Below are 26,323 nucleotides of genomic sequence, written 5' to 3' on the forward strand. Positions count from 1 at the left end.
AAAAAAGGCTGAGAACTGGCCCAGGGGTAGTGTGTCCCTAGTTCTCAGTACCACCACATATACAAAAAAAGATATATAAGGTCTTCAATTAAACATTTAGCTTTTCTTATCTGCTTAGAAATGAAGTTTCTAGAAAGAGAAGGTAATGTAGCAGATGAACTCTTGAGGACGCAGGCTCTACTTTCGACTGTTTGATGTCAGTGTATATAACACAAGTCTTTCATCTGGATTCTTGTTTTGTTTTGTGTTTTTTTCCTAGTTGGACAATAAATGACAAATGAACTGGTGGAAATACCCATAGCTGACTAATGTTCCACAAAGTCCCTCTGGTAGCTCCTTTCAAATATTTATTGGAGTTCTTTTTCCCTTGAGACAACACTAGAGAAAATGTTAAATATGCATTAGTAACTTAGAGAAAGTAAACCTGCCTCATTTCATAGAAAGACCCAGAAAGGATATGTAACTAGGTTAAAGTCCCATAGCTACAAAGAATGTGTCTGTTCTAGGGAAACCTGGTTCCCATGTATGAGAACAAGCCACAAGATGCTGTGAGACTGAAGAAAGATTCAGGATTGCAAAGAGCACAATCTGTTGAGGGTTTCCAAACACAAGTGTGTCTTGGTAGGCAGCAAGATTGATGGATCCCTGTAATTTGAGTCAGAGTAAAGAGTATTCTACCGTGGTCAGGACAAAAACAACTTTATTCAAACCAGAATATACCTGGGTTACCTCAAGCTAATATCAAAGACATTAGGCATATTCCTCACACTGATCACACTAGGTTCTGGTTATAAAGCTCCACGTATCACCCCAAGAAGTTATGTAGGAAAAACAGACCAGGGTTATTCAAGGGCAATCATGGTGGTTTCAAGTCAGGGTGACTTCAAGGAGGCAAGAAGGCAAGTCAAACTGAATCCCCACAGTATTGGTTATCTAATGTGGTATTACAAAGCACGCAGAAGCTTAGTGGGTGATGTTGTCCCCCAAAACAACAAGTTGCCATCAAGCCTTCTAGTCTTGTTCCATACGTGCTGCCCCTCAAATCAAACAGCAGTCTATCCTGCGACTGCCCCACCTCTTGAATCTGGTTGGTCCCCTTACTTGTTTTGACCAATAGAACACCTGGGAATAATATTTCAGCACTTCTGAGCTCAGTCCTTAGGAGAACTGACAATTTCCAGTTCCTTTCTCTTAGAATCCAGGAGCAGTAGAATTCTGACCACCTTGCTGTAAGGAAGTTCAAGCCACTGCATGGAAGGCCAGAAGTTGTATGGAAGACTGGGATGCCCTGACATGTGAGTGAAGTCTTCTAGGACCTTCCAGCTCTGCCCAGCTGCCAGTTGAATACAGTCAAGTGAGTGATCTTAGCCATTGCTCAGCTGAGCTTAGTTGACCCACACAGTCATGAGAAATAGTAAATGGTTGGGTTTTTTTTGTTTGTTTACCTATAAGTTTTGGAGTGCTTTGTTATGTAGCAATAGATAATTAAAGTAGTGGCTTACAATAGTACCCATTTATATTCTGTCATGAGTCTATGGGTCTGGTACATGGTCTGGTGATCTGAACCAAGCCTGGCTGATCTCATTGAGACTTGCTAGTGCCTCTGCAGTCAGCTGAGGGTTGGCGAATCAAGGATGGCCTCAGTCATAATGACTCAGCTCTGCTTCACAGGGTCTTTCTTCCTCCAGCAGGCTAGTTCTCCTGGTGATGGCAGAATTCCAAGAATGGATGCAGAAATGCATCAACATTTTCCAAGACTTCAATTACATCAAATCTGCTATTGTCCCATTGGCCAGAGTAAATCATGTAGTTGAACCCAGAGTGAGAAGGAACTACAAAGTGTGAGGGGAAGACCCTAAATAAAAGGAGGTCTTTAACTAGGGGCCACTAATGAATGCTGTTAAATCTACTACAAGAAACCCATACATGTTTCTCATAGTAATGAGAGTATGAAATAGCAGTTTTAATATTTTGGACCAAGATCTAAAATCAAGTGGAAAAATTACATTTGAAATTAAGTATAATAGTAGGTGAACATTTTCCGATTTTTAATAGGTTTCCAGATTTTTCTGGCCAAGTCTCTATTGCTAGTTTTATTAATGTCATTTCCTTTCCAATAGAGGAATAGCTTTCCTAAATTTTTATTTATAAAGTTAGTGATAGAATCAGGAATAAATCTGGGTTTCACACTACATGATCCCTCATTCCACTAATTCACAGTAACGATGCTATTTTCAGGCTTTGGAGAGTTTCTTAGAATCTTGTTTCATAGAGTTAGCTCTCTAAGTAGGCTGTGGGCAGTTTGCTTTGTGACTTCTGTCTAGAAACTTAAAGCTACATGCATCTGTGCTTTACAAAAGGCAGTCAACACTGTGCTCTAATGGGAAAGGAGGACAAAGTGTGTGGGTACCCATGTGCACTTATATGTAATATGTATGACTATTTCCAATCCACTGTGATTTCATTAAGTTTGGTTTTACCCACTTTCACCTCTCCTGCATTACCAGAACCGACTTTGAATTTTTATTTACTATCATGGGAAGTAAATTCATTTTTCACTCCTTGAGTTTCAGAGCAGAAATGAGGAGCAAGGAAGGGAGACTGGGATTACCCCTCCCAGATCCCACACTAGTCTGCTACTTAGAGTGGTGTGATGCTGCCCCCTACATAGAGATTCAAAACAGTCACAGATTCAGAACAGTTCTTTGGATCTATTCCTCTGTCCTCCACCACCCCCTCTATCGGTGCTTCTTGAAATTTATCCAGTGATTCTGTTATTTTAGGGGTTCAGGAGTTTGGAAACAAATAAACCATGTTCTGGGCTTTGGGTCACTAAGTGTCTTTGGCTTTAATTTTCTCATCTGTGAGCAATTTGACTAGATGCATATTCCTGCTCTAAGCTTTAAAGAATAGGATGCCAGGATACAGACACAAGTCACAGGGTCCTAAGCAAATGATGTCCTAAATCCCCAGTAGGGGCCAGACACACCTGAAAGAAGTAGACTGGAAAGATAGTCAAAGAATCACAGATATTGGTCAGTTATGCCTCAATAAAATGGAAAAGGAATAACTGATATATTGTTATAAAGGAATTATCACATTCATGCCAGGCTGATATCAAATCATAAGAAACTCACTGAGATGGGGCAGGGAGATACAGAGATTTCAAAACTGAAAAGCGGTGCTCCTTGGCAGAGAACTAAGAGTATCCTTTCAAACACATTCATTTTGGTTCACCAAGGGCTATCTGGCAATAAAGATCACAAAATGCTAGTCTTCCTGGACAGAATATATCCCACGTTTTCCACGAAGTGGTGTTTTGGTTTGTTTTGTTAAGGAAGGGAAAAGTGGAAGGAAGCGATGAGGTTGAGAAACACCACTTGCTTTGATTCAGTTGGAATGGATCTGCTACCTTTCGGTTCCCATTAAGTGAATTTAGCTAAGCTTCCACGACAGCATTTTTTTTAAAGGAGTCCCTTAGATCTCTCCCTAACCTCTTTGCACCTAGAATGACATCAGGTGAAGTTACAAGTGTCCCCAGCCCACTCAGCACTGTCGGTGGGATTTGGCATCCGCGCGGGTTGCCCTCCAACCTTTTCTTACACTCTCACCAACCTATCTCTACCTGTTGGGTAGGTCTTACTTCCTGAGAACACCTGCTGTCCTTAGGAGAGATGTAGCCGTCACCTTGAAACCCTGGCCCGTCCCTTCCGGGTGGAGGGGAACACCTGTGCTTAAGCGCGGTCTTAGACAAAACAGAGCAGTACAGTGGACAGACGATCAGACGTAGCCAAGTTCCATGGCCTGAGAAAAGGGCCAAATCCCAGACATCGCCTTGTAGAGCCGCGCTTCCAAGACTTTGAGAACCGATGAGAAGCCCTAGCCTAGACCTGCAGCCTTGGAGGAATCCACCAATTCTCGGGGACCGCCCCACCTCTTCTCTTGGTGCTGGGCATGCGGCAGCGGGACAGGGCGCCTTGTCCCGACGCACCGATTCCGAAGCCAGTCCGACTGCGGCGGACAGTCCCGCCGCCGTGACTGCTGCAAACCGGTCTGGCTTCCCTGCAGGGCGTGCGGGGATGGAGCAAGGGGGTGGAGAGAAAAGGGGAAGAGCCTGGGCGGCCGGCGGGCGGGGCCTGCAGGCTCCGGGAGCCGCGGCAGCCGCCGCGCAGCCTGCTCTCTCGGCGCCTCGCTCCTACTCCGGCGCGCACTGAGCGAGGACCCGCGCCCGATCCCGGGGGCGGGGGCGCTGCTGCTTCTCGGCCTCAGTCCCCGAACTCGCCTCGCTGAGGCTGCGCCCGGGCGTGGAGCCGCTCTGAGCTGCTGGGTCTTGGTGGCCACTCGCTGCACTGTCTGGCCGGAGGGCTGGGGGAAGGAAGGGGAAAGCGGGGACACACACACGCACACACACAGACTCACACACACTCTCGCCGCGGCGCGCGCGCATTGCACACTCGCAGCCGCGCGCCCCCGCCGAGGCGCGTCCGGGGCGAGTTTGGCCGCGCGGCTCCGGCCAGGCACCTGCCGGTCCCCGCCCCGCCGACCCTCCCGCCTCTCGCCTGCGACGCTCCCACTTCGCCCGGGGGAAGCAACAACATCCTGATAACTTGCAGGCTGTGGCGCAACTGGTCTGAACAGCAGAGCTCACGAAGGCTACCCGGGTGAGGTAAGTTTCCTGCGCGTCCCCGGCCCCTCCCCCCTAGACTCTCCTGAGCGGCTAGCGCTCGGGGACTCAGTGTTTCTGATGAGACCTGGCGGTCTCTACCCTGTCACTTTGCCTGTCCGCGTTGTGCTGAAGGCGACGTGGAGGGGGCGCCCGTGGCCACCGAAGCGGGACCTTGGTTCCTTGGGGACCACAGCTGCGCGCTCCCTGCCGGTACCCACCGACTGGCCACCCGAGTCCCCCAGGCCGCAGTGACATTCAGCAATCACTTTGGGCTCACTTAAGCAGGAGCCCCCTCCCCTTTTTCGGGAACCCGCAGAGTTTGGCTGCTGAAGAAAAGGTCTCTCCGCCACTCTCCCTTGATACCAAACAGCAGCAAACTTGTCAGGCTGCCCTGGGATCTCAAGAGGGGCTTGTGAGTCGGTGTGCTGGTCATTTCTGGCTCTGGAGCCGGATTGAACAGGTGCGGTATGGTTTCAGCCTAAATGCAGCAGCCGACTTCCCAGCTCTCTCCCCCAGCCGGTCAACATGACACTTCAGCATCTGGGGCTGGGGTGGGAGTGTGGGGCAATGAGGAGGGAGAGTGCCGGGGTTTGATTTGCCATGCAGGTGCCAGTAGTCGCCAGAAGAGAAGACAACAAATGTCTGCTTATCTCTCATCTATGCAGATGAGCATGTTGTCATTTCATCACCCCCGCCCCCAACTTGCTCATCTCTGGTGCCCAGTATGGTTGGGTAGAAACCTGTTCCGTAGAAGTTGTTTGGATAGGTTGATGAATTTTTCATCTAACCTGCTGAAACCAGGGCTCCCAATAAGGATAAGGAAATACTAGTTACTCTGACACGTTTGAAAGGGAGAGTGTAGCAGACCAAAAATAACACCCCTTACGACTACTACTTGATGACATTCTCCTCCTGCCCAGTGCCCCAGTTCTAAGGTGACTGACCCTTACCGGATGGGGCGAGGGAGACGCAGAATGTGTCAATCTCGTGCAAGGAAGAAGTGGACCCCGCATCAGTACTTTTAGCGTTGGTTTGAGAACCCCTTTTGTCCCTCTAAAGAAGTGCATCCATCGGTGGACTTGCCCCTTGTGTTCATTGGGGAGACTGGAATGTTTTGCAGTTAGTTGTTGGAGTGGAGAAAAGTCAAAGGATTGGTTTCATTGGGATTCTAATGCGATGAAGTAAATAGTGTTCATGGAAGCTTGTCAGAGCATTCCCAGCTGAAAGGAACCTCTGGAATAACCCTTTCCCATCCAAGCAGCAGGAGATTGAGCCTCAAATGTCCTGTAGCATCCCAGCCAAGGGAAATAATGGGCTTTCTTTATGTGAGCAGAGGCTTAGAAGGATTGATGAGAAAGGTACTACCTCTGAGCCTGATGAGTGTTCATGTCTTACTTGGGAAGGAAAACTGCAAAGAACCGAATAATAAAACCACATTACATTTTTGTCCAAATTAAGAAGACTGGAAGGGTTTAATTATTATGCCTTATATTCACATCACTGTCTTGCAATTTTAAAATGCTTTTCAGTATTCACATTCCATTTCCCGGGCAGACAGGGCAAAGATTATTAACCAGATGTTTACAGGAGAAATGGGAGGAAAAATCAAATTAAGGAATTTATCATGGTAACAAGTGGTTGGTATTAGAGTCACAGCTGGGTTTGCAGTCATCACTTCTGCCTTTTTTTTTTTGTGGTCTGTACAATCTCACTGTGAATTACTGTCCACATTTTACAAATGAAGAAACTGAGGTTTGGATAAATGGTGGGAATTTTCTGTGGTGCTACATCTGCATTTCGTGGAGTTTACAGCAAGGACTCCTCTTCGTGATGCCTCACGAATTGCTTTGTATTTTCTCCCCTTGTTCCACTTATAATAATGATGAGACACATGCTGGGTCCTGTCGTTCACCAGAGACAGTTAAGCTTGCCAGCTGCTGACCTGGGTTCCAGCTCTAGTACCACATTTAGATCCTATCACCTCCAAGTCTCAAGTCTCTCTGCCTTTTTTTTTTTTTTTTTTTTTTGTGATCTGCATGAAAGGTTCATATTAAATTATGTTTCTTTTTCTAGTTTTAGGATTCTATAACATTGACCAATGTATTTATAATCCAGTGGTATCATTTCTTTTAGGGGAATCAAAGTTTTTTACCCTCTATCAACTAAGGGGTTTAACTAGTTGTTCCACCTTCAATCGACCCTTCCGTACTTTCACCACATACCATTTAATTGTGGAAAAGAAAAATAGAGGTGTGCTTTAACTTGGCATCTGTGTTGCTGAGTATTCTTATTTGACTTGAAAATATAGGTGGACTGATGTGCTCTAAGGTACATGTTGGTTGAATACTCCAGAAGGAAGCTCCCACTTTTAAGCTTTAGAACTTGCATATAGTAAGTACCCACAAAATAGCTCTGTTGAATAAATGAAGGAGGTGAATGAAATCATTCATAAGGAAAATATATGTTGTAAAACATAGACAGCATCTCATCATGTAAATTCCAGCATGTAAAATAGTTTATGTACAGGAGGTGTGTCTTCTGAAGTCAGCAGGTACAAGAGCCCATTGTTCTCTTTCCTGAGTCCACAATATAAAGAAGAGTTTTCCTTTCTCCCCATATGCAGCAGACTCATGCATCTATATCATGTTCTTTTGTTTGCTTGTTTGGTTTTTAGTACTGTGTAACTGACTAAATGGGAAATTGACTCATGCCATTTTATGAAAGGGCATCCCTTGAGATAAAGGTACCAACTGCTCTTTTTTTTATGTGTGGTATTGCATAAATTTCAGCAGATGCTGATACTTGCTCGTAGTTTCAGAGGGGAAACCTAATAAATGAAATCAACCTAGTTTCTCTTCCCTTTAAGAATCATCTTCTTTTCCCACCCCTCCTTCCTTTGTACAGAAAAGTGGGGTTTTTTGTTGGTTGTTTTTGTTTTTCTTTTGTTTGGAAGAATGATAAAGAATACAATAGATGGGAAATATTAACAGATACTCCATTTATATGAGGAGTTGAGGTATGTTCCCTTGTGATACAATATTTAAATAGTTACTAGTTTAGAGACACATCTTTCATAGGTAAGAGGACTGAAACTTAGGGAAGTAAACTGACTTGCTGGTGGTCACAAGGATGTTAGTGGGAGGAGTCAGGATCAATGTGGAATTCCTAAGGAGATTTATATTCAAAGTTGGGCCAGGAGCTCTAAAAAGGTACATTGTTCACTTGTAGAAATATAGAGGTTAGCAGAAAACCGTGGATGGCTAATAATATTTAGAGAATCATTATATTTTAAAATGGGTTAGTATTCATATTTTAAAATTTGCTTGTCCATTTAAATACCATTGAGGAGAAAATGTCCATTCTCATCTATTCACTGTGATTCTCTTGGCTTATGTATATCAGCAGACTCAGAATTAATACTTTGCTCCAGCCAGTGCTTGAAGAGAGGGAATTGTTTGAATAGAAACATAAATGTATGCTGGTTTTCTAAGCTTCTCTTCCTGGTAAATAAAGCCAGGAGTGAAAGGTGGCCCTGTCATCCAGCCAGTAAAGTCATAAATATGTATCCATTTAATTTGCATTTGCATTTTGCTTGTACTTCTGTTAAATGGGGAGTCAGAACATTTAATATCCTGGAAAACTGATTTTTCCCCTATGGCTAGAGCCTTGGAGTTATTCTGTAAAACATCAAGTCCTAAATGTATTTGTTGTGGAAACATTTTCTCTTTGTATAAGGTCCACTCACTGGAGCTGGAAGGAGTCCTTTTATTTTTTTAGAAGCTGCCCGGTTAGAACTGTACATTATGTAGCTCAGCTGTTCATTTGTGGTCTTATCTATGGAGCAGGATGTGTTTCTTCTAAATGCCAAGGAAATTGGGAGGGAAGAAACCTGGCATGTGTTTTTATTTAGGGTTTTCTCCTTCTTTTTAACAAATCAGCCTTAAGCTTAATTTATTGATGAAAATTTTTCTATATACTCTGTCATAAACAATTAGCTGCCATTGTCAAAGAGTTTTCTTCAGCCAAGTCCTTTCAAAATAAAAGATGAAGCCCAGGGAACAGGGTTAGTTTTGTAGATTTTCTTCCTGATTGTATCTTCTTGTGTATAGTTTCACCAGAAGTGTACAAAGGAGAGGCTCATCCAGGAAAACACGTGGATTCTTCCCAAATTAGGTTACTTTGGAAAGATTTGAAATGTGATCGTTGGGACATGGTGGCTTGTTCCCTGAGCAAACAGTGTGTTGCTCTTATTATTTGAAGTTAAGCCCACACTTGAATGAGCAACCACAGGAAGTGTGTCTTCTCCATGTAGCCTTCTTCTGTACTGTTTGTGGGACTGAGTAGACTATGAGCAGGTAGTTTAGGGGGAGTTTGCACAATTGGTGAACAATGAGTTCTCGAGACTCATTTTTCCCTAATATTGTTTATAAAGTCAGTTATGAAATTGCAATGAAATACAAAGCATTATTTAGTATCACTCCTCCTCTAAAGCTATAGGTTGCATGTCTTTCAGGGGATGTTCAGGCAAGGACTGAAATGGCCAGGACTGAGATCCCAAGAAGTATAATTGCCTTGAACTGGATCTAAAGTTCAAAAGCAGAACTATACAAAGTTCATCTCTTTTGTAAGGAAAAATGTGATACCTAAGCCTTCTCCACTGAGTAATGCTGAGCAAGGAGTCTGAGGAGAAGGGTATAGTTATAGCTGCCATAAGAAGGTGTTTCTTTCCTTCATAGACTGGCACAAGAAATGCAATGGATTGAACATGTTGCATGATGGGTTTTGACATTCAATACACACTTTCCCCCCATTTCCTTTTAAAATTGTGCCCCCAGTCAAAATCACATGGTTCTTAGCATTTGGTAATAAAAAGGAAACAAAAACAGTGGTTAAGAAATGAAAAGAAATACTGTGACCTCTTTGGGGGAGTAGTCAGAACATCATAGGTATTTGGCAAATGTCTGTCAGTGTGAAAGGTTAAGCATCATGTTTTATTTATAATTATATTCTTGGAACTTAGCACTATGTCTGTCTGGCAAATAGTGAGAATTTAATAAATGCACTAAGTAATTTATCCCAATTAATAGTACTCTTCAGAATCTTGGATTGTTCCTGAATTATTTTAATGATTTTATTCTTTTCTGAACCATTTTAGAAATATTCAGCAGGCTAATAGATACTAGTTCCAGTACTTTATAGGGGTCCTTCTTTTTATTTATTTATTTATTTTTGGTACTGGGAATTGAATCCAGGGGCACTTAACCACAGAGCCACATCCCTAGCCCTTTTTAATATTTTATGTAGAGGCAGGGTCTTGCTAAATTGCTTAGGCTGGCTTTGAATTTGCAATGCTTCTGCTTCAGCCTCCCAAGCTTCTGGGAGTACAGACGTGCACCACGGCACCTGGCCCTTCATTTTTATAATTATTAACAGTAGGCATTTGATAGAATCTAACTTTTTATAACTAATTGTCTAGGAATAATTTTAATTACTTCTCTTATTTAGCTGAAAGAGTAATTAAATACAAAATTTGTCTATATTTTTCCTTTCAAGTATCTAGTAAACATGTTTTTAAAGCACCGAGAGAGGCTGAAATAGTGAGTTTGGCTCAGGGTAATACAGACAAGAATGAACTTGAAGATTCTTTGTTAATCAGTTAATCAGTATCATGTCCTCCTAGGTCTTCTCCAGTCATCTAACCTTAGAGGGGACCTTCCTCACAGATTTTGTTCACTTGTTGCAATGACTACTTACATGTTTGTGTAGTTCACTTTTTTTTTTTTTCTGTGACCTATGCCCATACTCCCACTTAACCCCAGATTATACGCTCTTTGAGGACAGAGGTCATGGCTCTTTAACACTGTTTTACTAGTCACTGGCACACAGTAGGTGCTCAGTAAATATTTTAAAGACAGTAAGTCCTATCCATCCTGCCAAGATAAAATGGACTACTTAAATATTACTTCATTCAGCTGTGAAGACAGTGTTTAAATGTTTGTGATTCTAACACTCTATGTTAGATTGTGACCCAGACCTCCAGCAGGAGGAAACACTTGTTCATGTGAATAAATTTTGCCTTGATTATGAGCGAAATGCTGTCTTTATTTAAAGAGCACATTCCTTTCATGTACTGTAAGATGAATGGTGGAAAACAGAGTAGAAATTACCAAATATTAACCCAAACATTCCAAAATGATTAAAATGGGCTCTATATGTGCCTAAATCATAAACATATATGTGATTCCAAATGAAGACATCATGGGACGATAAACAAGGAAAATTCTGTGATGTCTTATGTGAAGTTTGCCAATCTCAGCTGGTTTTTCTTTAAACTTTAGCTATATCAATAGTCCAGTGTAATGGGAGAAGCCAGGGCAGTGGTTCTCAAAGTGTGGTCCTTGGACCAACAGTGTCAGCATCACCTAGGATTTGGTTAGAGCTGCAAAGTCCCTTACTCCTCCCCCAAGCCAGCTGAATCAGAAACTCTGAGGATGAAGTTCAGCAGTCCGAGTGTCAACAGATCTCCACGTGAGTCTAATACATGCTCAATATTGGCAGTAAATGTTAAACCTTCTGTTCTAAGTGTTGGCTTCTGGAATATTCCATATTCCCAGATGAATCTCAAGGTGTGCAAAGAGGATACCGTCTGCCTGCTTATCAGAAATACCAGGGGGAAAACAAAAAATTCTTTCTCTGCCAGTCTTGGCTTTTCTTAGAACCATGTAGATCACAAGAAAACAATTTCTTGTGACTGGATTGGGTGACTAGGACTTCAGATAGTATATAACAAAAGCTTCTGATCGTCACTGGTCCTGCCAGGAGGTGGATACCCCAGGATTGGGAGATGGTTCAGGGAATGTGGGTGATGATGGTAAGCCCCATGAAAGGTGTATGTTTGGATTTTGTTTCAGTAGAATGCCCAGGTGAAGGAAAGATTCTCAGAGCTAGTGGTTGTGTTTAGGGAGAAAAACGGGTTTTTCTGACAATTCTCCGAGTATTTCAAGTTAGTTCAATACACTAGACATTGATGAGTCTTTTGACTGAGACAATGCCAGGTGCTAAGGGGTAAACCAAAAAAACACAAATGTGGTCCTTTTAAGGAAATTGACTTGGCTGAGAATCTACTCTATTCCAGGCTCTTCTCAAGTTGTTTTATTTTCATTTTCCCCATGTGCCTGCAAGGTGGGCTGCTGCATCCTCCCCCATAGACAGGGAAATGGAAACCTAGTCAGTTTGCAACTTGCTCACGAGCCCAGAGCCAGTAAGGAATGGTGCTAAGGTTCTAGTCCTAAATTTTCTAATTTTAAAGCCCACACTCTTTTTTCTCTTATGTACCAGTGCCTCAAAATGGAACTTTGGAATAAGAATGTGAAAAAAGAGAATCATAAGTGAATATAAAATTTATGTCTCCAACCTAGATGTGTCTGTCTGTCTGTCTCTCTCTTTGTGTCTCTCTCCGTCAAATCTGGATTGCATAATGGGCATTGCACTTGGAAATTCCAAAAGCACCTCAAATTCTTTATGTCCAAGACCAGAATCTTGACCTTTTATCTCCATTTCTGGTGCTCTTGAAGGATTCCCTGCTCTAGCCACCAAGTGGCATAAGCAGAAACTTGGGAGCTTTTCTTGGCTCTGTCCTTTTTTATCCTTTACATCTAATCTGTCACCAATTTCTATTGATCTTGCTTCCTGAATCTCTCTCATCCATCTGCTTCTCATCATTTCTGCAGATTCCTCTAGCTCAGCTTCTCATCTTCAGTGGATGGTAGCCAGAGCCTCACTGGTCTGCATCCACTGTGACCTTCCTCTAACCCACTACTCATGCTGCAGCTCGTATGCTTGAGATGACTGGAGGGACTCAATACTCTGCTGACTGGAGCTTTACCTCCTGGGCCCAGCCGAGCCCTCATGCAATAGTCAGATTCTGTCCACAGGGATCTCCGCATTGGTGGCCGTTTGTACTCCTGCACAGCCTTTGAGCGCTTGTTCTTCCAAACAGCAACCTAGCCTGATACTTTGAATCCCCTGAAGTGCAATCAGGTCCAGGCTTACAAGTATAGTCAGCTGCTCTTACAGATATAGGATGGAAACTCCTCTGTGGCTCTGGGAACTTGCCCAACCCTTCTCCACATACCATTTTTAGGGTGCTCTGAAATTCCTGAGTTACACTCACTTATTCTAACAAGGAACCCAAAACTACTGCCCCCAGCCACTATTGGTTAACTACACTGCCAGCATCAAATTTGTGGCCACTATAGCAGAGGTGTGTAGCAACCACAGGCAGGGAATAAAATGTAACCCTCTTCCAAAAGGGGCCACCTCTGAGACCCCTTGACTGGGCTTAACCTGGCAACTTTGGGAACAAGGCTCAGCTTGTTTTGCATAGTTGGCAGCATCGATAAAAAGCATGGTTTGAAATCCATGCTTCCTCTTTGTACTTCCTCATAGTAGAAAGCAGTTGAAATAGGTGGAGGAAAACTCCTCTGCTAGGTTGGGGGTTGGTCGGGTGAGAGAGATTTACTCAGACTATTCAGTGCCTCCCAGTGGGTGTGAAATAAAGATCTAGATTACTGATGCAGTTCCAGGACCCCACATGGCTTGGGTCCTGCCTGTTCTCTCCGGGCTCAGGTATACCACTCTGCCCCTCACTGAGCACCTCTCTGCAACCCATGTGTGACCCACTCTGGGGAGTTCTTCCCCTTACCTGACCTTGCATCATATCAGTTCTAAGGTTACTTTTGGAGGGAGCCCTTCACCACCTCCCAGTCTAGGATAGGGCTAGCAGCCTGATCTCTGGGAAAGTTCGGTGCTGTGATTGCAGGATTCATTTGGTATCCCCCATGTGGTCCTAAGTATCAGGAAGGTAAAGTCCACATCTGGGAGCTGCTTTCCCCAGTGCATCCTTAGCAGTTAGCATAGTGCTCACACATCTAAAACTTCATTCAGTAAATAAGTCAATGAATTTCAGTACTTGCACCCAAGTCCTTTTTATAAACTTTTTTTGTGGGGTACTGGGGATTGAACTCAGGGGCATGCAAGCACTGAGCCACATCCCCAGCCCTACTTTATATTTTACTTAGAGACAGTGTCTCACTGAGTTACTTAACACCTTACTTTTGCTGAGGCTGGCTTTGAACTCTCGATTCTCCTGCCTCCGCTTCCTGAGTTGCTGGGATTACAGGCAAGCACCAGCTCTTTTTGTAAATTTTCAATGAAGAAAGGAAACACAGAGATCACAAATGAACTACCTTGTATTGCTGATCCTGCCCCTGGACTTTCTGTGACTTTCTTTACCACCACTGAATCACAGAGCTGTCATGATCAGCCTTTCTGCAACGGTAGCTGTACTTCTTATTCCCAAAAAATGCTACCCCCAAATCCTGATATAAAATATTTCTGGATGGTCACCCATGATACCGCTGTCCTTGTTTAGCTCTGGGCAGGTGAATTGGCTTGGGGTGAGGGGCACAGGGATGGGAGGGAGACTTTTTATTATGTACTATTTTTTAACCTCTCAATTTTGAACCTTATGTATGGATTACTCACTTAAAAAAATTACAATTGTTAAAGTAAAAGGGATGGCATCACAAGCGAAGCAAAGAGATAGGAATCTGTGTTGTTTAGAGAAAAGAAGACAGAGGTTTCATCCAAAGAAGGCTGTCCTCAAAAAACTCTTGTCTTTAAGGACTGCTTTTTACTTGCTCTGCACATCGTTGGACAGTCATGTGGCTTCTGCTTAAGGGGATTCCACAGCATGTAACTCGACTTAAAAAGGTTTGCCTGATTGCTCCCATTCTAAAACATAATGTTTAATCTAAATATGAAGGTTAATATAATCTAATTCCTTAAGAGCAAAGCAGTTGTTGAGGAAGGGTGAGTTGGAGCTTTCTCTGACGACCTATGTGTCTTTAGAATTGAAATAACAGACAGGATTGCAGTATCATGTAGAAACTGATTAATATAAATTGGCCTGGCTGAAGCTCGCATTGCATCTCTGCTTGTGGCTCTGTCAGCTACTCAGTCATACCTGAACAGTAAATAAAAGTGAAATACCAACCTGTCTTAGCTCAGACTGTTGCAACCCACTACCACAGATTGGGTGGCTTACTAAAAACAAATTCATTTCTCACAGTTCTGGAGGAAGTCTGAGATCAGCTTACCAGCATGGTCAGGTTCTGGTGACGGCCTCCTTCTGGGCTAGGAGCTGCCCACTTCTCATTGTATCCTCACGTGGGAGAAGAAGGGAGGGGAGGGTGTTCTAGGATCCCTTTTCTAAGGATGCTGATCCCACTCCTGAGGGTTCTGCTGTCATGACCTAGTCACTGCCTAAAGGCCACGTCATCTAATGTCAGCACATTGGGGTTAGGATTTCAACATGAATTTTGGGGAGATACAGTTAGTTCACCTGTGACCCAATTGGTGCTCTGTAAGAAACACATTCTTTGTCAAAACTTAGTATATATGTAGACACATATAATAAATAAAATCAAAACAAAGGTTTCATGAACGAGTGCTCAACCATACTACTTGACATGTGCTCTATTATTTTCTGATATGTTCTCTGTCACCCCCATATGCTTCCAGTCACCAGTCATGACCCACTAAGTGGATTTTATTGATTTTATTCTCCAATAAAGGGTTCTGAGATGTGCAGCGTGAGCAGATCTATGGTCCCCTCCAAGCTGCCAGTGGGCTGTGCTCCGCGTCCTGTGCCACGATGCCATATCCACTGCTCTTCCTACAGATTCACAAAGGATTGTGGGTTAATGACTACCTACAGCCTCTTCCCACAAAGTTTTAATTTCTGTCAATTGATGAATGGATAAAGAAACTGTGGCATATATATACAATGGAATATTACTCCGCCATGAAGAATGATAAAATTATGGTATCTGCAGGCAAATGGATGAAATTGGAGAATATCATGCTAAGTTAGATAAGCCAATCTCAAAAAACCAAAGGACGAATGATCTCACTGATAAGCAGATGAGGACATGTAGTGGGGGGTGGGAGGGGTTAGTGTTAGGGTTAGGGTTAGGTTTAGGGTTAGGGATAAGGAGGGTGGGTAAGAATGGAGGAAGGAAAGACTACATAGAGGGAAAAGAAGGGTGGGAGGGGTGGGGGGGAAGGGAAAAAAATAACAGAATGAATCAAACAACATTACCCTATGTAAATTTATGATTACACAAATGGTATGCCTTGACTCCATGTACAAATAGAGAAACAACATGTATCCCATTTGTTTACAATAATAAAACAAAAAAAAGAAAGCCTAGTGAGACTTGCAGAGTAGGCACCTGCCAGAACGTGGAGGAGAGTGATCCTTAAGGCCGTTCTGTTTGTTATACAAGACTGATAAGCTTTAATAATGAAACACGACCTATAAATGGGGATACATCTATATTTTTATATATAATGTTCGCCCTAAAGATTAGGTCCATTTATTTTAGCAATTCTTACAGTGTTACACCTAACTTTAAAATGTTAAGCGCAATTTGAAAATGTTATTTCTTTCTACCTGAAGTTCACCGAGACTTCAAGCCTACTTTTTTTAATTGGCCACTCAAGCACAAAATAAAAAGGGATCAACCAGGGCACTAACACCTGGTTTCTCAGACACTTTGGGCAGGGGGTTTTACTTCTAGAACAAATTTCCTATTTAGAAAAGATTTGTGTGTTCCTTTAAGTACCAACATGTATTTTTGAATAGAAAATTTCCCCAAAACTGTGACATCTTTCCCTGATTTTTTTAACAAGATTGTACAGAAAAGAGCATGTCCGATGATTTAAGATCTATTCAGAGATACAAGGCTTTTTGCCCCATATCAAATGACAGGGAAATTTTTTTTCTATTTTGGAAATTCTTACTTGCCTTTTCTAAATTGATTTCAAGGGGCTTTATTTCTGTGTCTTTTAGCAATGAGCCCTTTCACTCATGATTTGATGTTGAGAATCTGTTGTGATCGAAGGAACCATATGATAACCATACTGTCTGAATTGTAGTTGCACTAAAGACTCACATTATTCTTTTTAATTAATATATTTTTTTAAAGGGTGGGAAGAGCTTTTGAGGAAGGCCCTCAAGAGTTTTATTTGTAAAGCCAGCAAGCTTGGGTTCTTTCTCCTTTACTTAGTTCATTGGCAGGGTGTTAGGTTTTCATTGCTCTGACCATAATGCCTGACAGGAACAACTTAGAGGAGAAAAGTTGATTTTTGGCTCAGTTTCAGAGGTTCAGTTCACAGTGGGCTGACTCCATAACTCTGGGCCTGAGGTAAGCAGGACATCATGGCTGAAGGGCATGGCAGAACAAAGCTAATGGCAGCCAAGAAACAAAGAAAGAGAGAGGAAGGGCCTCCTGCACAGGTATCACCCAGTTTGCCTGCTCAAACTAGGATGGAATCATCAGGTCATGGCTCTTGTGATCTAATCATATCACCTCTGAATATTTATTCCTACATTCACATGGGATCTTCTCAGCACACCTCATATCCAAACCATAACATCCAACGCAGAGCACATTTTCCTTATATTCTGTTTTTAGGCTGTTCAGATATATTAAGTGCTACCTTTTAAATCTGAGATAGGCAGTTGCCTTTTTCTTTGTTCTTATGAAATATTTATAGTAAGTTTACTGCCTTATGGTCTAAAGCAGGATTTCATGGGCTTTTCAGTTCACCTAGTGATAGTGGTAAGTGATAGTTATGTTGGTGACAGTTTGATTTTCAATGTGTTGTCGCTTTATAGATTATAGATTACCAAAGTAAACTTCAGGCTGTATCCCTTGGAGAAACTGCATAGAAAAATTCCCCAAATCTTCTTGATTTCCATCTTCGATTGGCAAATCTACAATAAAGCAAGTAAGGTGAACACTGAAACGTTAACTTATTTTTCAAGAAATGATGTGAACTAGAGTCTTCTTAGGCTTTTGGACTCATTATATTTAAAAAAAATGAAAAAACAATTATGTCATGCTTCGGCTGGCTATTTTTAAATGATGCCCTTTTATTGTTTTTCCCAAGACAGATAGCTGAGACAGAGTGAAGATTGATGGAAAGTAGAGCAAATGGGAAATCAATCTCCCTTGCTAAGGGTTAAGAGAGAAACAAGACTTTTGTTTATGTTTGTTTATAGAAAGCAGAATGGAAATTCAACTTGTAAGATTTGTGTACAGTTGAGCTTCATTATTTAGCTTAGCGGTTTCTCAGAAACTCCCTCTCCTACATGGCAGTTTATAATGTAAACATGATGCATCATTTCCTTTTGTGCAAACTCTCCACAAGGAATAGTCATTTCCACATATGTCAGAAGACTTGTGGAAGCTTTCTGGAACTGAGTGTTGTGTATCCTACACATGTGCCTGGCAGCTTTAGGGTTTGATCATCAACACTCCCTCACATTACATCAGTATTTGTTTCTTCATTTCTCTGCCTGCCTCACTGAAGCATAAACTTTCACTTTGTCTTGTCCACTCCCATATCCCTAGGGCTTGGAATAGTGTCCGACATGAAGGTGGCCTGCGATGAACTTGCTTAAGCTATTGGAATAAATTTGTAAGCAATAACTGTTTTTTCCTTAAATTTCTAGCTCCAGACCCCAATACACACTTAACACTTCAGTAGCCCAATTTCCGGCCTGATTACTGCTTCAAGACCCTGTCCTGAAGAGTGGCCTTGTTTGTTGCCAAACAGTAGTCTGTTTTCCATCTCTTGCTTTTTTGGCCTGCCACATTTGGAACAACTGAGTAGCCTCTTTCTTTGCCACTCACTCATCTGCTCTTGACACCCCAACCCTTACATTATCACAGAGTCTCTACTGGCAGCAGTGCAGTTGCCTTTAAAAAACTCAGTCTAGTTCCCTTCTCAAAATTCTAAGTTTTCATCATACTGGCTCTCATGGAAACTTTAGAAATTTTAGCAGTCTTTTCACTTTGTTCAACCTTGTGACTGTGTGGCTACCCATTTTCTCACCTCTATTTCATATACTCACACCTCTTACCTGGACTAGTGTAGCAACTTCCCAGATAGTTTTCACATCTCCCTCTCTATCTCACTTTGATCAATTATAATACCTCTTCCCCCAGATGATAATTTTGTCACTGCCATGTTAAAAAAAAAAAATCCTGAGGGGCTGGGAGATAGCTCAAGTCGGTAGAGTGCTTGCCTTGTAAGCACAAGGCCCTGGGTTCAATCCCCAGCACCCCAAAAAAAAAATATCCTGAGATGCCTTACTAAGTCTTAAGTGCTAAAGCTTTGGTTTACCCAGAGTGTGGCCCACGTGGCGATTGGTTATCATCAGCTGTAGTAGTAAAGTAGTAAGAGCAGCCATCATTTTTTGGACTCTAGCTCTGAACCAGGCTCTGCACATAAAGGAGGCATGGAATTATAGTTCTTCTTAGTGCGTTGGAGCTGTATGATGTGATAACAGGCAGAGTGGGTGTGAGTGCAAGGAGATAGGCGGGAGAAGTGTTTTGGCGCCCTACCATGCACATCTTATGTGCTAAGTGGCCCAAACTTCTCTTCTACAGCCCACCAGGCAACAGTGAGAAGAGATTCATGGACAGGTGATGAGCTCATGTTTTATTTTAGATCAGTCACATGAGCTATTGTTTAGAGAACTGAAGTAGAAGGGAAAGAAACAGGAGGCGGGGAGGCTAATTACAGGAGAGACGAGGACCTGAGTTAGAGTAGCGAGGATGGGGAAGTGTGAGCAGATTTCAGATTGAGGGGAGATCATTTCTAGGATCTGGTGACTCACTGAGATGTGAATGTTGAGGGAATTGTGTGATCAGAAGGTGAATCTCTGGCTTTTGACTTGAGAGGTTAGAGAGATTGAGGAGTGGTGTTGAACTGGTCGAGAATACAGAGAAGAGGCAGTATAGACATGGTGGCAGGTGCAGGGGGGCTGTAATGATGAGTCCTGTTTTGGACATGGATTTGAGAGGCCTGTGGGATGTCCAGGTAGGGTGTGGCAGAGAGGAGTGTGGTCGGTGAGGGAGACGTTCCCTGGGTTATGGTCATGTGCTCCAGGCAATGATAGGATTGAGACACAGGCAGGAGAACATCAAGTGGAGTCGAGAAGGAAGTTGTATTTGAGTGTGAATGTAAGTAGAGAGATCATGGAGACACTGTGTCCTGAGCTCTCAGCACTTATTCAAACCATGAGATTAAATAAGACTTCCCTAAGAAAACTTGTGTAATAGGAGAAAATATCATTCCCTGATCTTCATTTGCAATTTCATATCTCCATATCTTCATTCATTCTCTTTCTTTCCTTGACGTATCTTCTTCCATTTTCCTCTCTGCGTAGTGAAATGGTATCAGATTTTCCTGATGCCACATACATCCAATTGTTCTAAAAGTCTTCTTTGCACCCCTCTGATTGCCGCACCAGCTTCCCCAAAAATTTCTCCAGCACATGTTGTCCTTGGCATTTTTGTTCTTGAGACTCTCAGAGCCTTCCCTTGAGGCTCACTTGTCACTTGTTCTCAGCTTATCTCTCCAAACAGACTCCTGTTCTGACAGCAGGGACCACATCTTTGCCCACTTAGTGTTCCCACCCAACCTAACGGCCCCCATGCCCTCTGCACACTAGCTGCAGCTGCTGCTGTTGCTGCTCTTTATTGATTATTCTTTATTCCCCTTTGGAACAATGGGAAAAAAAAGGTGAAAAGCACAGGTTCTGTAAGGGTTTTCAATCAGTTGATATACCTTGAATTAAACAGATAGTACCTGCCTCACGTGTTCATAGCTGAATGTTTTATTTCTCAGTAAAAAAGAAATTGAAGTATCAAAAAGTCCGCAAAACTAGTTCAGAATTCTTATCATTTGTCCTTTTCATTATTTTAACCTCTAGAGGAAGAGAATATGTCTTTTGACAGCTCCCCTCTACCTACCACAGCTTGTTGAGAGCAGTTTATCTCCTGGTCTCATTGGGCCAAACTTCCTATGTTTTCAAATGACATTTTGCATATATTTGCACAAGTTGAATTTGGATGCAGTGAGAACTCTGGTTCAAGATTCAGGGATTCTGATTCATCCAGCCCCTGTGCTGACACTTTGGTGACCTCTGTTCAAGTGACTTGACCTCTTTTGTGTCTTTTTCTTTTCCTCATCTGTGGAATCAACATCTATACATGGCCTCCTGACCTCCATCAAAGGCACGTTGTGAGGTCAGATGGAAGATGGCCTTTGAGGTCCTTAGAACAAAAGTATCACTCGCTTTAGAGAATTTACTTTATAGGAATTACAAAAACAGGTCATGCTCGGGCCAATCACCTTCATAGCCAGATCTGAGGAGATCTGAGTCAAGGGATTCCCCAGAAAGAATATTCCTCTTCTTTCCCCAGAGACCAAGTGGGACACTTAACTAAAATACACCCTCAGCATGGGTGAGGAAAGCAGTGTCCTTTTATCTTTAAAAAGAGGTCAATCTAAAAAAATTATTTTAATTAAAAAAAAAATCCGTTTCACAAAAGAAGAAAAAGAAGAAGGGGCAAACTTCCTTCTATAATAGTTATGCTTGTGATGTTTAATGTTCTCTTCCAGAATGCATACAAACTTTTGGGCTGTGCCTTTGTTTATGGTATTGATTGTGGTGGTAGTTTCACAGATATATGTTTACCCCCAAATTCATCAATTTTTTATATTAAATACTTATTGCTTTTTTATATCAAACATACCTCAATAAAGTTGTTGATCACACACACACACACAATATATATATATATATTTTTTTTTTACTGTCATGTATAACTAAGATGAACAGATAAACATTTTTAAAAATGGCAAAAACAAAGGTCAGTCTTAGATGTGGAGGTTTATTGAAGAAAGCAAAATTCATGGTTACTGAGTATAGAAAAAGAAAGCTGGTGACCAGCAAATAATTTGTATAATAGGGTCCAAAGTAGGATTTGATGCTCCAACTATTAAATAAGCTCATTGTTCATTCCATTTAGTTGGTACAGTCTGTGGGTGTCAACACCCTGCGGAGTACCTAATGCCATGTCTTGCATGCAGAAACAATCCAGGTTTTAATTAGTGCTGGTATTGAGATGGAATATGAGAATCTCCCAGAAAGCACTTTTAATACCTATGGAAGCTTTAAGGTTATTTGAATTAAGTTGTTAAATCCTAATGAAAACTTCAGTTAGTAATAGAAATATAGTCTGATGACCTATAGTAAATGACAGAGGTATCTGACTGGAATTCCTAACATGGGCAACATCTGATTAAAAATGAGGGAAACTCAGAGTTTAAAAGCATCAATCAGCACAGGGGTCATGACATTGGATCTACAAGAAGTGACCAAAATGTGGATTGTTTATTTAGTCCGACAGTGAGTATAATGGCATAAACATAACTATAACAGAGATGTTTCTTGGTTTTTTTTCCCTGGTGTCAAACATTGAGTATTTAGTTCTGATTGTAGCTTGTATTGCAAATTTACTCAACAAAGGAAATATATAACTGACAGAAGGTGGGACGTGGAAGCAGAGAGGAAAGCTGCTAATATCCTCACTTCCTGAGATAAGGGGGGGGAGATATAATTGCTAACGTTGGTGGAGTTCCAGAGTTGTTGTGCCTTCTTGTATTCACACTGACAGCACAGGAAAGTTCTGGTTGCTACACATCTTCATCCACACTTTGCATAGTCAATCTTTTTCATGTTAGACATTCTGATAGACGTATCACTGTGGTTCATTGTGGTTTTTTTTATTTTAAAAAGGTTTTATAATGTTTCATTCCATTGATATAACATTATAAGTGACAATTTCATTCTTTTTCTGCCGCCAATGTTTTTATTTTTTTATTGTAAACAAATGGGATACATGTTGCTTCTCTGTGTGTACATGGAGTAAAGGCATACCATTTGTGTAATCATAAATTTACATAGGGTAATGTTGTTTGATTCATTCTGTTATTTTTTCCTTCCCCCCTACCCCTCCCACCCCTCTTTTCCCTCTATACAGTCCTTCTTTCCTCCATTCTTGCCACCCTCCTTAACCCCAACCCTAAACCTAACCCTAACCCTAACGCTAACCCCTCCCTCCCCCCCATTATATGTCATCATCTGCTTATCAGTGAGATCATTCGTCCTTTAGTTTTTTGAGATTGGCTTATCTCACTTAGCATGATATTCTCCAATTTCATCCATTTGCCTGCAAATGCCATAATTTTACCATTCTTTATGGCTGAGTAATATTCCATTGTATATATATACCACAGTTTCTTTATCCATTCATCAATTGAAGGACATCTAGATTGGTTCCACAATCTGGCTGTTGTGAATTGAGCAGCTATGAACATTGATGTGGCTGTATCTCTGTAATATGCTGATTTTAAGTCCTTTGTGTATAGGCCAAGGAGTGGGATAGCTGGGTCAAATGGTGGTTCCATTCCAAGCTTTCTAAGGAATCTCCACACTGCTTTCCAGAGTGGTTGCACTAATTTGCAACCCCACCAGCAATGTATGAGTGTACCTTTCTCCCCACATCCTCGCCAACACCTGTTGTTGCTTGTATTCTTGATAATCACCATTCTAATTGGGGTGAGATGGAATCTTAGGGTAGCTTTGATTTGCATTTCTCTTATTACTAGAGATGTTGAACATTTTTTCATATATCTGTTGATTATTTGTACATCTTCTTCTGTGAAGTGTCTGTTCATCTCCTTAGCCCATTTGTTGATTGGGTTATTTGTATTCTTGGTGTAGAGTTTTTTGAGTTCTTTATAGATTCTGGAAATTAGTGCTCTATCTGAAGTATGAGTGGCAAAGATATTCTCCCACTCTGTAGGCTCTCTCTTCACATTACTAGTAGTTTCCTTTGCTGAGAGAAAGCTTTTTAGTTTGAATCTATCCCAGTTATTGAATCTTGCTTTTATTTCTTGTGCTATGGGAGTCCTGTTAAGGAAGTCTGATCCTAAGCCAACATGTTGAAGTTTTGGACCTACTTTTTCTTCTATAAGATGCAGGGTCTCTGGTCTGATTCTGAGGTCCTTGATCCATTTTGAGTTGAGTTTTGTGCAGGGTGAGAGATAGGGGTTTAATTTCATTCTGTTGCATATGGATTTCAAGTTTACCAAGCACCATTTATTGAAGAGGCTATCTTTTCTCCATTGCCTATTTTTGGCACCTTTGTCTAATATGAGAAAATTGTATTTATTTGGGTTTGTGTCTGTGTCCTCTATTCTGTACCATTGATCTACCTGTCTATTTTGGTACCAATACCATGCCGTTTTTGTTACTATTGCTTTGTAGTAGAGTTGAAGATCTGGTATTGCGATACCCCCTGCTTCACTCTTTCTGCTAAGGATTGCTTTAGCTATTCTGGGTTTTTTATTCTTCCAGATGAATTTCATAATTGCTTGCTCTATTTCTGCAAGGTACATCATTGGGATTTTAATTGGAATTGCATTGAATCTCTATAGCACTTTTGGTAGTATGACCATTTTGACAATATTAATTCTGCCTATCCAAGAACATGGGAGATCTTTCCATCTTCTAAGGTTTTCTTCATTTTCTTTCTTTAGTTTTCTGTAGTTCTCATTGTAGAGGTCTTTCACCTCTTTTGTGAGATAGATTCCCAAGTATTTTATTTTTTTCAAGGCTATTGTGAATGGGGTAGTTTTCCTAACTTCTCTTTCTGAAGATTCATCACTTATGTATAAAAATGCATTGGATTTATGAGCATTGATCTTGTAACCTGCTACTTTACTGAATTCACTTATGAGTTCTAAAAGTTTTCTGGTGGAATTTCCAGGTTCCTCTAAATATATAATCATGTATCAGCGAACAGGGATAGTTTGAGTTCTTCTTTTCCTATTCGAATCCCTTTAATTTCTTTGGTCTGTCTAATTGCTCTGGCTAGAGTTTCAAGGACGATGTTGAATAGAAGTGGTGAAAGAGGGCATCCCTGCCTTGTTCCAGTTTTTAGGGGGAATGCTTTCAGTTTTTCACCATTTAGAATGATATTGGCCATGGGTTTAGCATAGATGTCCTTTACAATGTTAAAGAATGTTCCCACTATCCCTATTTTTTCTAGTGTTTTGAGCATGAAGGGATGCTGTATTTTATCAAATGCTTTTTCTGCATCTATCAAAATAATCATGTGATTCTGAACTTTTAAGTCTGTTGATATGGTGAATGACATTTATTGATTTCTGGATTTTGAACCAACCTTGCATCCCTGGGATAAAACCCACTCGATCGTGGTGCACTATCTTTTTAATATATTTTTGTATGCAATTTGCTAAAATTTTGTTGAGAATTTTTGCGTCAATGTTCTTTAAGGATATTGGTCTGAAATTTTCTTTCCTTGGTGTGTCTCTGTCTGGTTTAGGTATCAGGATGATATTGGCTTCATAGAATGAGTTTGGGAGGGTTCCCTCCTCTTCTATTTCATGGAATAGTTTGAGGAGTATTGGAATGAGCTCTTCTTTAAAGGTTTTGTAGAGCTCGGCTGAGAACCCATCTGGTCCCGGACTTTTCTTTGTTGGTAGGCTTTTGATGACCTCTTCTATTGCATTGCTTGAAATTGATTTATTTAAGTTGTGTATGTTCTCCTGGTTCATTTTAGGTACTTCATATGTCTCTAGAAACTTGTTGATGTCTTCGAGGTGTTCTGTTTTGTTGGAGTATAGATTTTCAAAATAGCTTCTAATTATGTTTTGTATTTCAGTTGTGTCTGTTGTGATATTTCCTTGTTCATTCCGAATTTTAGTAATTTGAGTTTTCTCTCTCTTTATCTTTGTTAGTGTGGCTAAGGGTTTATCAATTTTGTTTATTTTTTCAAAGAACCAACTCTTTATTTTGTTAATTTTTTCAATTGTTTCTTTTGTTTCAATTTCTTTGATTTCAGCTCTGATTTTAACTATTTCCTGTCTTCTACTACTTTTGGTGTTGGTCTGCTCTTCTTTTTCTAGGGCTCTGAGCTGTAGTGTTAAGTCATTTATTTGTTGATTTTTACTTCTTTTGTTGAATGCGCCCCATGAAATAAATCTTCCTCTAAGTACTGCTTTCATAGTGTCCCAGAGATTTTGATATGATGTGTCTTTGTTCTCGTTTACTTCTAAGAATTTTTTTATTTCCCTCCTGATGTCTTCTGTTATCCATTCATCATATAATAGCGTATTATTTAATCTCCAGGTATTGGAGAAGTTTCTGTTTTTTATTCTGTCATTTATTTCTAATTTCAATCCATTATGATCTGATAGAATACAAGGTAGTATCTCTGTCTTCTTGTATTTGCTAACAGTAGCTTTGTGGCATAAAATATGGTCTATTTTAGAGAAGGATTCATGTGCTGCTGAGAAGAAAGTGTATTCTTTCTTTGTTGAATGGTATATTCTATATATGTCGGTTAAGTCTAAATTATTGATTGTATTGTTGAGATCTATGGTTTCTTTATTCAATTTTTGTTTGGAAGATCTATCCAGTGGTGAGAGAGGTGTGTTAAAATCGCCTAGTATTATTGTGTTGTGGTCTATTTGATTTCTGGAATTGAGAAGGATTTGTTTGACGTACATGGAGGAGCCAATGTTCGGGGCATAGATATTTATGATTGTTATTTCTTGCTGATTTATGCTTCCCTTAAGCAGTATGTAATGTCCTTCTTTATCCCTTCTGACTAGTTTTGGCTTGAAGTCCACATTATCATT

At 41.1% G+C, this 26,323-nt stretch overlaps 1 protein-coding gene across 2 annotated transcripts in view; it reads left to right on the top strand.

Moving 5' to 3' along the window:
* Nucleotides 1–4,142: 4,142 nt before the first annotated feature.
* Pip5k1b (phosphatidylinositol-4-phosphate 5-kinase type 1 beta) overlaps nt 4,143–26,323 on the top strand; it is a 313,915-nt gene continuing 291,734 nt past the window's right edge. For both annotated transcript variants that reach the window (XM_047524303.1, XM_047524302.1), the window contains exon 1: nt 4,143–4,666. The gene's annotated coding sequence lies outside the window, so the exon portion shown is untranslated. The remainder of the gene's footprint in view (nt 4,667–26,323) is intronic.

Source organism: Sciurus carolinensis, chromosome 14, assembly GCF_902686445.1.
Source record: "Sciurus carolinensis chromosome 14, mSciCar1.2, whole genome shotgun sequence".
NCBI classification, from domain to species: Eukaryota; Metazoa; Chordata; class Mammalia; order Rodentia; family Sciuridae; genus Sciurus; species Sciurus carolinensis.